The sequence below is a fragment of the Corythoichthys intestinalis genome, chromosome 1, assembly GCF_030265065.1.
Source record: "Corythoichthys intestinalis isolate RoL2023-P3 chromosome 1, ASM3026506v1, whole genome shotgun sequence".
In the NCBI taxonomy this organism is placed as follows: Eukaryota; Metazoa; Chordata; class Actinopteri; order Syngnathiformes; family Syngnathidae; genus Corythoichthys; species Corythoichthys intestinalis.
In genome coordinates this window covers 69365824-69379196 of record NC_080395.1, presented here as the reverse complement: position 1 = coordinate 69379196, position 13373 = coordinate 69365824, and positions in this window count along the sequence as shown.

The window sequence follows — 13373 nt, the reverse complement described above, 5'->3', positions numbered from 1 at the left end:
CAAAGTTTACTGTGCTTTTCTCAACAGACTCGAGACTACATATGACGACATTGTATCCACTTTACAGTACGTTAAAACTTTTGCCAGTCGATAAGGCTGAGCTATGGAGACGTCACGTGGGCGGGCGAGAAATTTGTCAAGAGACTCTAGCTGGACTTCATGGCAGCGAAATTTATCTAATCTGTGCCCATGGAAAATGACTATTTAGTATGATCACCATAATACCGATTTGCTATGAAACGTTAGTTTCATGACATATTTTTCCGAGTTTTTTTTTTTCTTTTTCGTGTCACAGCTTGTCGGGTTGGGGCGCAAATTAATTAACGTTGAGTCCATCAGTCCATCCTGTGCGACTAAAGCGTCCAAAAATTAAACGCGGGGACGTAGGATGTGTATATATGCATGTATGTCTCCATTTTCTTAACATACCAATGAGAGTGGAATGGTTACATTGTAAAGAGCAAACGATTCTTTTTTCGTCAGCATTTGGCGATCTGAGATCGGGAGGGGATGACTGCGTGGAGTTGATGGGATTATTTATATATTAATACCAGTGCAAAAATGACATTTCAACACGATTTTTAGGTAATATTTTTTCGAGTGTTGTTTTATTTATTTATTTTCGTGTCAGAGAAGCCAAATAATAATAATAATAATAAATTTTATTTATAACGCTGATTTAATATTTATTAATATACATTATAAATTGATTATTTATTAATATTTTTTATATTTTCTTATTTGTGTGCAATAAATCTCACTCAACCGGAAAAAATAGGCGAAGACAGTTTATTTAAATTCCACATTTATTTGTTCTTCAGCCAAAATGATTTGGTATAACAAATACCTTTCACGAGCAGCCAGCTCACGTAAACACGCGTTTAAGCTACGAATACGGAAGGGAGCGTACACGCAATTTAGCGTGATTGAAAAAGTTTGTGCTAAAAAAAAGGGGGGAAATGTTTAACCGTTTCCTATATCAAAGTGAAGCAAGCACAAGCCATGGCTTTGATCCCATAGAAATATGATAGACGCGGAAATTCTCATTGCTGCAGTGGCTGGGGAGACCCGGGCGCCGGCAAAGACGAGGCAGTGAAAAAAAAAACAGAAAAACAGTCTGTCACTCACTTCTGAATCTACGAAGAGAGTGGCGAATGAAAAGCCTGTGTACTGTGCAAGAGGGGGAGGGACCAAGCCTTCCTGTTCAGTTATATACTGGACTGTCTCAGAAAATTAGAATACACAATATTCTAATTTTCTGAGACAGTCCTGTATATTGTTCTATGTAAAGGACGTCAGCCAAGGTCGGCCCCCCACATTTTTACCACGCCAAATCTGGTCCCCTTTGCAAAAAGTTTGGACACCCCTGCTTTAAATGGTGGATTAATGTACAGGACTGTCTCAGAAAATTAGAATATTGTGTATTCTAATTTTCTGAGACAGTCCAGTATGCTAAGCGGTCTTTTGGTGATTCGTTTGGCAACGTCACTTCCCGTTCACTGACCGAACGATTCATTTGGGCAGTTGTGCGTGGGGGGGATGAGGAGGGCGAACGATTCGTTGAACGATTTGTTTGAACGAATCTTTTTACTGAACGAACCGGAATTGATTCGTTTCCTCAGGTGAACGACTTTTCCCGTCACTACTGCCCAGCTCTTTTTACAGGTTTTTTTAATTCATTAATTTTGAATGTACAGAAGATGAAGACACACAATTCAGGAGCGAAAATAAAACAATACAAATACATAAAAGATGGAATACAGTATCAAATTAAGGGCAAAAAGAGGAAAGAATTATTTAAGAAAGTCCAGTTGGAAAACACCACAGGTCTTGCACCACATCATTGATGGAATCAAGAGAAAAAGCCTCCTTCTCTGGGTATGAGTGAGGCAGAGTTTCTATTAGAGGTATTGTTTCTATGCAAATAAGTGAGTTCATCCTGGACCATGGAATCGTACGTGGTGGAAAAACACAAAGTGTATACATATACAGTGTATCACAAAAGTGAATACACCACTCGCATTTTTGCAGATATTTAAGTATATCTTTTCATGGGACAACACTGACAAAATGACACTGACACAATGAAAAGTAGTCTGTGTGTATGTTCAGACTTAGATTTACCCCTTTTTACTTGCTGAATCTGCCCCCCCCCCCCCCACACACACACACACACACGCACGTGCCAATATGGTGTATGGGGACGAATTTCTCAAACAGGCCCGGTGGTGGTTTACATGGACTACCCTTTCCTGAGGTCGTAGAGCTACGAAAGTGAAACCAAAGTACTCCAAAAAAACTGAAAAAAGAATTAGCTCTCTTCAGATCTCAGATAAACCCTTTAGAACTCGATACACAGGGCCCTAACTAAATGATGTTTTTTGAGGACAGGACCAATTTTGACAAACGTGGTTTGTGGGGTCTTTTTTTTAATTTATGGGGACTTTAAAGGTACAGCCCATTACCATGAATTAACATAAATACTAGCGTTGTTCCGATCATATTTTTTTGCTTCCGATCCGATCCCAATCGTTTTAGTTTGAGTATCTGCCGATCCCGATATTTCCCGATCCGATTGCTTTTTTTCCTCCCGATTCAATTCCAATCATTCCCGATAATTTTTCCCGATCATATACATTTTGGCAATGCATTAAGAAAAAAATGAATAAAACTCGGACGAATATATACAGTCAACATACAGTACATAGGTACTGTATTTGTTTATTATGACAATAAATCCTCAAGATGGCATTTACATTATTAACATTCTTTCTGTGAGAGGGATCCACGGATAGAAAGACTTGTGACTTTGTATATTGTGACTAAATATTGCCATCTAGTCTATTTGTTGAGCTTTCAGTAAATGATACTGTAGTCATGCCCAAATGCATGATGGGAAGTGGAACAATTACTGTGCGTAGTGCTACCAATTGATATATGCCCAAATGCATGATGGGAAGTGGAACAATTACTGTGCGTAGTGCTACCAATTGATATATCTTCTCTGCGTTGGCAAATAACATTAGGTGTTAAGATAAAGATCAATTGCTACCTTGCTTCCCCACATTGCTTCCCATGATATTTCTAATCGTAGGGAGAGGGATTGTAGGGTTTTAGCTAATTAAAAAAAGACTCCAAAGGCTGCCAAAATTCACTCTACTCATTTTACGTTGCCTTTTATCTCTCTGTATAGGTAAAACGGCGCTATTACAGATTGAGCGTAACAATGCGTGAGTGGGTCATGCAGCGCATGCATTAATTGCGTTAAATATTTGAATCTGGAAGAGTGAAACATTATGTCTGTAACATTAAATACAATTACGATTTAATTTAAAAAAAAAAAAAATTAAAAAAAGGCATGGCTGATATTTTTTTGCCGATTCCGATACTTGGGAATCAAAATGACGTGATCGGACCCGATCGATCGGGACATCTCTAAAAAATACACACCAGAAAGAAATAGTTATTAGCGAGACATCCATATAAATGAGTTAAAATGCCCCCCAAAATCAACATGAATCAAATGGTTTCCAAATCCACACTATATTTTCAAATATTTCTTGCAGAATTTAATTCTTATACATATGCTCTTCAGCATACAGGGTTCTTGCACCCTTTCAAAAGTCAAATTTAATGATTTTAAAGACATTTTTAAGATCTTAAAAATATCATTCAAGACCAGAACATCTCACAACAATTTCTCATGAAGAAAAGGATTTTTCTTTTCTCGTCTAATGTGCGATTCGACGGTTTTGAGCCCCATTGTTCCAAACTAAAAGTCTTTTTGCAGACTTTGCACTAGGAATGGGAACCTCTGATCTAACGAAATGGCGATACAACCATTATCGATACATGGGTCAGAAAATCATTCTAGGATATTCTACAAGAGAAAAGGAATGACTTTATCACTAGTGGACATCCAATCCGTTTAAAGTGGGAGGGTGGCAGCGAATGAACCGTTCATTCGCTGCCACCCTCCCACTTAAAACGGATTGGACGTCTGATGCTGTCAGTTGTAGCCAATGCCAGGCAACGAGTTCATTTTGGAGAATTTGCTGTCATATCCTGTTGATTTTTGGTCAATTTATTTTCCTGTTGAGGTATTCACGGGTCACTTCCTGTTGATTTTGGGGCATTGACAGGTCACTTCCGGTTGATTTTGAGTTACTGAAAAGGAAGTGACTCAATATCAACAGGAATCCATCCATCTACTTTCTCCTGCTCATCCGAGGTCGGGTCGCGGGGGCAGCAGCTTCAGATGGAAAGCCCAGACTTCCCTCTCCACAGCGACTTCATCAAGCTCTTCTTGGGGGATCCCAAAGGTTTCCCAGGCCAGCCGGGAGACAGTCTCTCCAGCGTGTCCTTGGTCGTCCCCGTGGCCTCTTCCCAGTGGGACGTGCCCTGAACACCTCACCAGGCAGGCACCCCGGAGGCATCCTAATCTGATGCCCGATCCACCTCGTCTGGCTTCGCTCAATGCAGAGTAGCAGAGACTTTACTCCGAGCCCCTCCCAGATGACGGAGCTTCTCATCTTATGTCTAAGGGAGAGCCCGGACACCTTATAACTAGGGCTGCCTCTAGCTCAAAGCAGCATCCCAAATTTAGTATTTAGGCCTCAATTCACAGCCGAACACTGTGACCTTCAACACTTTGGAAGGTCACACAATTCTGTAGACCAGGATTATCCCAATTTTAAATTTAAGGCATTTTAAGACTATTTACGGACGTGCAGGAACCCTGACGTATGAATTACAAAAAAATATTTGTATTGAAATATATCAGCAACTCTCCCCGAATCGAACCTAAATGATCTGAAATTTTTGAAGTGCCTCAGGTGATGTTATTTCAAATAAGTGTAGTATCGTGTGCCTTTTATTTTTGTGTATTAAATCGTCTACTCTTCTGTATGCATATACTTATTGGAATATTTTGCACAGTAGTTATTTTGTGCTGTCTGTTTTGCATTGAATGTTTGTGAATGTCTAGATCAAAAGGGTTTCCGACAGAAATAGGTATTAATTAAACTCCTTCAGGTTACCAATTTGTTTTACAGACGCCCCATCAGGAATGGAATTGGCAAGGAGCACATTCTGTATCGGCCAAGTGCTAAATAAAAATAAAATACACAAAACTGTTCAGACTATTGAACCATATCTGGCCCAATGAAAAAAATGATATCTTAGATAATAATAAAATATGAAAATAATAAAATACATATAAAGCCAATGTGTACTAGAAATTTTAATTCAAACAACAGGTTTCAGATAATATTGATGAAAAATACAAGTGCTGGCAGTAAGCTTTAAAATTACTAGAAATTTTAATTCAAACAACAGGTTTCAGATAATATTGATAAAAAATACAAGTGCTGGCAGTAAGCTTTAAAATTACAACAAAATGAAAGGCACAATAACCGATTTGAAAATCATTACAAAAACAAACTACAATTAGCAACAATTTGTCATTGTTTTTGCAGCTATTCCTCCGTTTCTGATAAAGTCTCTGATATTTTGCACTGGTCTTTGTGCAAGAACAGAACCCTCCACAAGTTTGGAGCGACTGCATTCGGATTTGGCGGCTAATTTTCCTTTGTTTATGTTCTCTGAAAATGGCACATTACTGCAGTGATCTCCGCCCTCGATCAGGGTTTCTTTTTTACTCTTCATCCTTCATTTTTATCGATCAGCAAGCTTTCCTGCAATACATAGTTGAAAAACAATATCACACAAACATATTAAATGTGCATTTTACATGGAGTTGTCAAGACTTGAGATCAACGTGAAATTCAACAATTTCCTGCCTACTAATTAAAAAAAAAAAAAATAAATAAAAAGATGATTGATGAATGATCGACACACAAAGGATGTTTTCTTCATACGTTTCCGGAAACCAAACACTCGGGAGGAAAAAATGTGTAGACCGAATCAACTTGCGCGGACAGATACTATATTTATAGTGTCACGTTTTCTCATAGGTGCAGATGTGGCTGTCGGAAATGGTGATACTCTCTACTGTGTCTGAGAACAATCAAGTCACTCTTAAAGCTCTTTGCTGATCTTTTGACACCATCCCAACTCCCCCCTACTATATATCCTCTCAACTGGACCCCCAGAGGGTGTATGTTTAATTATTACATTTTCCGATAGGTGCAAATGTGGCTGTCGGAAATAGTGATACTCCTCTACTGTGTCTAAGAACAATCAAAACACTCTTAAAGCTCTTTCCTGATCCCCTGACACTATTCCTACTCCCCCCTACCACACCTTGTCTCAATTTGACCCTCAAAGTCTGTACACTTTATCATGACATTTTCTGATAGGGTCAAATGTGGCTGTCAGAAATTGTGATCCTCCCCAACTGTAGGTGGGGCTGTAACATTGACACTTGCACTTTTGCGATAGCCGATTAACCCAATTTTCAGCTCTGGGGGTCCAATTGAAAAAATATGTATTAGGGGAAGTGGGGTCTGTCATTAGATCAGCAAAGAGCGTTAAGGGTGACTTGACTGATTTTAGACACAATACAGGAGGATCACATTTTCTGATGCTGACAGTTTCTGTAAGCCACATCTGCACCTATCAGAAATTGTGATCTTCCCTATTGTGTCTAAAATGAAGTCACCACTAAGGCTCTTTGCTGATTTTCTGACCCCCCCCCCCCCCCCCCCCCCCCCAATACTACATCTCCTCTCAATTGGACCCCCAGAGTTTGTACATTTTGTCATCACTAAACATCACTATCATTAGATCAGCAAAGAGCCTTAAGGGTGACTTGACTGATTTTAGACACAATACAGGAGGATCACATTTTCTGATGCTGACAATTGTGTATGTGTATATATATATATATACACACACATATATATATACACATATATATATATACACACACACACATATATATATATATATACGTATATATATATATATACACATATATATATATATACACATATATATATACACATATACTGTATATATATATATACACATATATATATATAAACACACATATATATATATACACACACACACACACACATATATATATGTATATATATATATGTATATATATATGTATTAGGGCTGTCAAACGATTAAAATTTTTAATCGAGTTAATTACAGCTTAAAAATTAATTAATCGTAATTAATCGCAATTCAAACCATCTCTAAAATATGCCATATTTTTATGTAAATTATTGTTGGAATGGAAAGACACACGACGGATATATCCATACAACATACTGTACATCAGTACTGTATTTGTTTATTGTAACAATAAATCCACAAATGGCATTATTAACATTCTTTCTGTTAAAGTGATCCACGGATAGAAAGACGTGTAGTTCTTAAACGATAAATGTTATAGTTACAAGTTATAGTAATTTTATATTAAAACTAGGGCTGTCAAACGATTAAAATTTTTAATCGAGTTAATTACAGCTTAAAAATTAATTAATCGTAATTAATCGCAATTAATCGCAATTCAAACCATCTATAAAATATGCCATATTTTTCTGTAAATTATATATATATTCTGTAAAATAAATTGTTGGAATGGAAAGATAAGACACAAGATGGATATATACATTCAACATACGGTACAAAAGGACTGTAGTGGGCATTTCACTCTACTGTCATTTATATCTGTCTATGCTGTCCTCACTCCGAAGCGTCTACTTTTTCCAAAGCTAGACAGCTAGTGAACGACGCTTTAATAATTAGACTTCTTCCTTTTTCATCTGATTTATTAATAAAATGGCCTCAAACCATTGTCCTCTTTAGACCGTGGTAAAACTACAAAAAAAAAGTACACAAGCATTGCATTAGCAACAACGTTAGCTTAGCACACTATACAGGTTCACTAAACATAAACAAAAAGCGTCTCATACAAAAAATATAACATTTCACTTACTAACATAATATGTACATTCTTTACAACAACCATACTTACGGACAAATCTTGTCCAAGGATCATATAAGCACAACATTATCAGCCCGAGACGTCGTGCAGCCATAATGAACTGAAAGAAAAACAAACCATGTCGCAAAGCGACCACAAGAGTTCGCTGTTGGACAGCCCAAAAAGTCTTGCTGTAAAACTTACCAAAAGGCAGAATACTTTCTGAGCGGGACATGTGCGTTAATTTCGTCAAATATTTTAACGTGATTAATTTAAAAAATTAATTACCGCGCGTTAACGCGATAATTTTGACAGCCCTAATATGTATATATACATAATAAAGACAACTTTAATAAGGGGAAGTGTAAGTAAATTATAGGATTAAGATTTGTTGTCAATGAAAAAATTAAAAGTGTTCGTTGGCTGTCACTGAGTAGCATTTGCAATCGCTACACAAAGCTAACTAAATTACCCCCAAGAACGGTCAGAGCCGTAGGACAACCAGAGGATATATAAGAAAGACAGGGCTGATGGTAAAGGATAGCTTGTTGAAACAGGAGAATATCATTGTCAGTCGCATCGATTAAAAAAAGCTAAAGCTATGCTTAGGTCGGCTCGTTTTTTTTTTTTTTTTTTTTTGTCTTTTTCAGCCTTCAACACTAAAGCCATCTCTTTAACTGAACATTTTTATGTTCTTCCACATCTTTGCCAGTGAATTTGGCACCAGGCACATCATTTTCGGAGAGAATTGGTAGGTTTAGCTCTTTAAACATCTTCGTACACGATTTCCATTCATTTCCTATTAGGGACAAATGGTCGCTTGTCCCTACTTAGCAACAGTAGCTAATGTCATGAATATTAATGAGCGGAAGTGACGTGTTGCTTGCGGTACGCCATTAACATTTGTGTTGTCAGCACTGAATCCGGTCACGTGATCCATTGACAAGCCAAATTTCTTAAAGGAATGTTCCAGGAGAGCTACAATTCCAGCAGCTGACTCCTCTGCATTATCTATGAAGTCCAGCATTTTGTTGGTGAGCCCAGACTCTGGACTGAGTACTGGACAGCAAGGGGAAGCATCTTCCTGCTCAATTTATTCGAGGCATCGGTCTGTATGGAGAATGGGATGGGTGACGTTAGGATCTTGAGCACATCACCCACTGCCTTTGGACCCAGTACTTGTTTCAACAGTGCCTCTTGCTTTGTTCTCCCCAAAGTCATTTTCTTCACCATTTTGGAATCGCATAAAAATCTTCTGATTGAGCCTGTGTCTACAGTCAGCACTATTGTAGCTCTGGCTGGCTACGTTTTACTGTGTGGTATCCCTGTGTCACCTCAGCTGCAGTAATTTAGAGGGTAGGAGTGGGATGATGTCAAATTCACAATCAATCAATAGATAGTATATATCCGCGATAGGACTGATTATTCAGTGTTTATTTGCTGTTAATCTATTGGGATTGATTCCAAATGAGGAGCATTAGTTAGCGTAACAAAATAAAGATGTTCTTTATGGGTACATAAATTCACTCCATTTTGATAATAAATGCATGTAAAAAAAAAAAAAAAAAAAATCAACATTCCTGAAAATAATCAACCATAGTAGCAACTGAAATAGCCTAGCTATGATCCTATCAATGCAAGATGTATGAAGGTAAATATAAATATAGCCTATACGTTATCCATATACAAGAGCATAATAACATACCAAATCAAGCTCAGGGGATGTTTCAGGTACAAATAATTGTGACGAAGGCTCTTCTGGGACCTTATATTCCGTTTGTGGAGGTCCCCTGCAGCATGCTGTTTTACACTTCCGTGAGACGCTGCAAAACTTTCCTGCCTGCCTTGCAGTTCGCGTTATAATCATCAGTGACTCTATCGAGCCACGGGTTCCCCTCTTCCCGCTCCACTATATTTTTTGGATATGTTTCCCCGTTTGAGGATGAGGTGGGGTGTCCTGAGCTTCTGCTGCTGAAGAAAACATTTTTGTTTTGAAAACATGCAGGGCGGTGCGCTGAACAGAGCGAGCGAGGTAACTAGGCAACGAAGGCAACGGCTGCCACAGTAGTAGCCTCCTGCTTGGCTGGTTGTCCGTGAACCTGGCTAGCTGCTGCGGCACTAGCCTCCTGCTGCACCTGCTTCTCAACGTTAGCATGATTGCTGCAGCTGCCCCGTTCGCCGGTTGTTGCTTTTTTGACTCATTTTGAATCTTCCTTTTTTTGGGGAAAAAACCCCTGTAAATTCAATTTTCTTTTTGGCACGTTGAAATAATGTTTAATAATGTTTAATGTTTAATCCTGGCTGCTTGCTCCCTCCCCAGATGCCCCCGAAGTTTGTTTTTTTTTTTATGTTGGGGAGGGGCGTGATTTGTCATCAACAAATCTCCGACTCTTTCAAATTACGTGTTTATTATTATTATTATTTTTAATAAACAACATATAATTCTTGGGATTTTTACTGTAAATGAAATAATGCATATTATTATTTTATTTTATACATTTTTAAAAAACGTTTTTATACTATTATTATGTTCTAAACACGAGAGGTAACAGATCTCGCCAAATAGGAACACAGGGAGGCTAAAATCAAGAGGTGAAGGATATGGCTTAATTTGATTATAATTTTCATTTCCCTTTCCCGAACACCCTTATTCCACCTCTCTCTTCTCCTGTAGAGAGTCGTACAGATGGCCCTATCTCTTGCGTTTGATTTTGTCAACAGACACGTACAAATACTGATACACTGGGGCATACACACACACTCACACACAACCTCCGCCCCCCAGTCCGCTACTGCCTTTTCTTACTATCACTGACATGCCCCCCCCCTTCCAGCCATGACTGGTAGTTTTCCTTTTTTTCGTACGAAAAAATGCATGCACGTGACCTGGGCGTTGTGTCATATCCCTGCTATGTTGTATATTATGTGTGCACTGTAACTTCTGTAACTGCTCTGTAATTCATGAAGAAAAGAGAAGAAAAAAAGTTGGTGGCGCAGGTGGTGCGATGCTCACTCATCAAACACAATTTCGCTGTCATTGTGAAAGCTGGTGTCAATGACTAATAAAGATCCTGTCCTGTCCTGTCCTGTGCTATCCTATGCTATGCTATGGTATGCTAAGCATCAGTCAACTATTCGGCAATGTTTGCACAATAGATGTTGTATGCGAGAGAAGCCTTTTCTGTGCACATGCCACAGAGCGGCTGGATTTATGCTAAAGCACATTTGGATAAACCAGCCTCATTTTGGGCTTAGGTTCTGTGGCCTGATGAAACAAAAATTTAGTTATTTGGGCATTACGAGGCATGTGGTATTAAGAACACAGCATTCCAAGATAAACACTTTCTAAGTTGCTACCCATAGTAACATTTGGTGGTGGTTCTATCATGTTATGGGGCTCTGTGTCCAGCGCAGGGACTGGCAATCTTTTTAAAGTTGAAGGTCGCATGTATTCCAGTCAATACCAAAATTATTGCAAACAGTGTTCCACAGTCAGTGACAAAGTAAGTTGAACAATGGCTGGATAATTCAAGACTGTAACCCTAAATCCTACTCCAAATCTACTAAGGCATCTATGCAGAGTAACTTGTGCAACGTTCTAGAATGGCCGTCTCAGTTCCCAGACCTCCATATTATTGAAAATTTGTTGTCTGATTTGAAGTGGGTTATCCAGGCTCGGCAGCCATCAAACCTGACTGAGATTCCATAATGGTCAAAACTGTCGACTTCACCTTTACTGTCGCACCTTCCGAACGATATTTTATGCCAACATAGTAGGTCGGGCTTTTGTTATTTCCTCACCACAGCTTTGGAGAATGTGAACAAACCAAGAGGCGTGACAGCTAGCCGACATGCTAACCCGAACCGAGTAATGTTTCAAAGTCTTCGAAGCGGAAAATCACACATAACTAGCCCGGATCATTTCACACGGCAGCGGGATTGTCGATTGTCTTCGCTGATCGGCAACCCGCCCGGCGGCAAGCAAGTTAGACCTCGTCGTTCCTCTGCTGAGGACAGGGCTTGTTTGCGGGGACAATAACTGCCGGACAAAATGGCCGACGTTGGAGGAGCGCTTAGCTGCCAAATGGTCAACACGAATATGGCAAAATAATGCTTTACTACACGGCGAAGACGTAAACAGTGAGAGAGTCATAGGAGAGCGGCTGCAGTTGTTGTGCAGCTAACATGGTAGAATGTGTCTGAGGAGAGCTTTTCTACATGCCCATCTATGATCAAACGTAAGTAAATAGTCCTTTGTTTAAAGAATGTTTGTAGTGTTTATTTGTAATCGCTCTATTCACGACCATTTTAACACAAAGTTGCAATTTCTGATCGAGTGGAAAATTTGACAGAACACCGGGCACACAAAGAGGGCAATAAGCCGAGTATAGTGCTCTCCTGGCGGGGGGATGTGCGACAAGCCGCCGGTCGTCGGCCGAGTGGACAAGGAGCATGTCAGCCACAAAATACAAGCCACCTTCATATTAAAACGATCCCAGTATTTGACATAATAGAAAACACGATGTTTACTCACTTCCACGTAAGTCATATGGTCCCACAGTGTAGGGCTTGTTTTGGCCAATATCCGCCGGTGAAGGGGAACCTTTTGAAACCCCAAAAACGCTCGCACGCCTCTCCCTGGTGCAGTAACATTTTTCTGCAGCCGTTTGGCTAGCGTGATGCAAAAAATTAAACGTATGAATCCGTAAAATCAGCTGAATCAACAGTCCATCTGCATGCTATAAAGCAATGCTCTACTGTGAGATGCTGACCCGGGTGATGTCACATTCACATTCTTCCTCAATCCAGGAAGACATTCATTTTCATGGCGCGGAATTTAAAAATTGAATATATAAAACGATTGCTTCCACACACATCCAAGCGGTCCATTTCATTCAGGAACATAAAACACCACGTGAAACATTAAATAAACATGCTTTTTGGTGTCATATGCACTTTAAGATAGAATTACCTGTCAGACTATGTGCCAATAGAAGAACTAAGTTAATTTTTTTCAGGTTTTTTTTCTCCCTTTTTAACCCGTCCTGTATACATTGCAAATGTATGACGCCTTAATCAGATCATTTTTAGTAAATCTAGTCAAATACTTTTCTCCATCTTGTTTTGAGTGTTAAGACTAGTTAACAGATTAATGCGTCAGATTATTCCATTTATTCATTCATTCATTTTCCATGCCGCTTTTCCTCACAAGGGTCGCGGAGGTGCTGGAGCCTATCCCAGCCAACTATGGGCAGTAGGCAGGGGACACCCTGAACTGGTTGCCAGCCAATCGCAGGGCACAAGGAGACGTACAACCATTCACGCACACACTCATACCTACGGACAATTTAGAGTGTTCAATCTGCCTACCATGCATGTGTTTGGGATGTGGGAGGAAACCGGAGTTCCCGGAGGAAACCCACGCAAGCACGGGGAGAACATGCAAACTCCACACAGGAAGGCCGAAGCC